Below are 2,095 nucleotides of genomic sequence, written 5' to 3' on the forward strand. Positions count from 1 at the left end.
AGAGTCTGTTTTTCTTTTTAAGGAAATAGGAATCTGAATCTTTTTTTTTTTTTTTTCCTATTTAAGCACACATATATACCTTTTACAACTAAGGCACAAAACCCTGTGTATGCTTTCATTTCCCATGGTTTTCCATGTAATTAAGTGTTCTTACGCATAATTTCAGAAAGTATAGTATCCTATCAACACGATGTATCATGATTTATTTAACTGAACCCCTGGTATTTAATATTTGGGTTGTTTCTATTATAGAAACAACTATTAATATTATTATTTATTATTATTATTATTATTATTTTTTTTTTTGAGAGGGAGTTTCGCTCTGTCACCCAGCCCGGAGTGCAGTGGTACCATCTCGGCTAACTGCAGCCTCTGCCTCCTGGGTTCAAACAATTCTGCTTCAGTCTCCCAAGTAGTTGGGACTACAGGCGTGGGCCACCACACCCGGCTAGTTTTTGTATTTTTAGTAGAGACGGGGTTTCACCATGTTGGCCAAGACGGTCTTGAATATTATTATCTTTATAATAAATTTGGAGTGGGAGGGGCAGTGTTTCTTTAAAAGGTCAAGCTAAGCCAGTATCCATGGCTACCATCTCTGCAGAATGCAGCATATAAGCCTACACATTTAAATTGCCTTAACTGATTGCTGTGATTTTCATGAGTTGGTGAAACTTTATCTGTGAGATTAAAAACACCTTAAGGGTTAAAAACTAACCATAAAAAGAAAAAAGAGAAACAATCTTTCTTTTGGTAGAGCCCTTAGAGATTATCTTGCTTGTGAGAAGTTCTTTTGTTAAGATAAGGAAACTGGCCCAGAGAACTCGAGTGACTGGCCCGAGATCATTCTACTCAGCAATGGCAGGGCCTGCAACAAATCCGTGTTCTTTCTCTATGCCATACTACCCCCTGGAGCACCTGTGTCTTTAAGGCTGTTAAAGCATTTACTATTATGCTTTAATAGAGCCTTTGCACTGATATCTACTTGAATGAACTTACTGGACTGGTCCAGGACAACCAGAAGGGAAGACTGCCTGTCCAACACTTGAGGCAGCCCCACCTCGGCCTCAGCAGACATTACTAATCCCTGTACTTTGGTTCTGAGACTGCAAAGGATCTTGAAATCTTTCTCAATTCTTGTTTCAGGCAGCCACAACTAATTGGTCAAGTTGGTTTATCAGCTGTAATACCATTTCTAAACTAAGCCATGCTTAAAACTCAAGTAATTTTTAAGTGTATGTGTGTGTTGCTTTCCTCTGCAGCAGACTAGAAGTACGTAATATTCCAGTCAGTGATATTCCAGTCAATGACTGTGGCTCAGAACAAGTGATTTTCAACTAACAGGGAGGCCATGCCTTCCTAGCCAAGGATTAAAAACAAACCAAAAAACACCATCAAAGGGTAAGAGAAAGAGAGTGGAAAGAAGGAATATGGTTCAAAAAAATTCTATAGATGATTTTTATGCCTGCACTTCTCACAGTTTCAAGTCACTGCTACTTTAGTACCATTTATTGCTGGAATTTACTTCTGACATCATCATGCCATTCAGAAATTGTATTTTTGATTTAAGCACCTATTGCAATGCAAGAAGTATGTATGTGTGTTCGAAAAACTGTAACTACGTATTATGTATGTAATGTGTCTGATTACCCATCACACACATTTCTAAAGCTAAGGTATATGGAATTTGCTGTAGAATATGATGATGTACCTTAAAGTCATTACCATCCTCTTTGTAATAATTCTGTTCTTTTTTCTATGAGTGCTAAAATTTTGGTATCTGGTGGTAAATTCAGATTAATTTTCCGGGCTATGGAACTAAGGATTAACACAACATTTATATTAAAAGAAAATTCATACATTCTGAAAAATAAATGAAGTCTGTTGAGTTTGTTTGTTTGTTTGTTTTTCTTAGATAGGGTCTTGGTGTCAGCCAGGCTGGAGTGCAGTGGCATGATCACAGCTCACTACAGCCTCCAACTCCCAGTCTCAAGCAATCCTCCTTCTTCAGCTTCCCAAGTAACTGGGACTATAGGTGCATGTCACCATGCCCAGCTAATTTTTTGTGTTTTTTGCAGAGATGGGATCTCATGTGTTG

Source organism: Saimiri boliviensis, chromosome 5 (assembly GCF_048565385.1).
Source record: "Saimiri boliviensis isolate mSaiBol1 chromosome 5, mSaiBol1.pri, whole genome shotgun sequence".
In the NCBI taxonomy this organism is placed as follows: Eukaryota; Metazoa; Chordata; class Mammalia; order Primates; family Cebidae; genus Saimiri; species Saimiri boliviensis.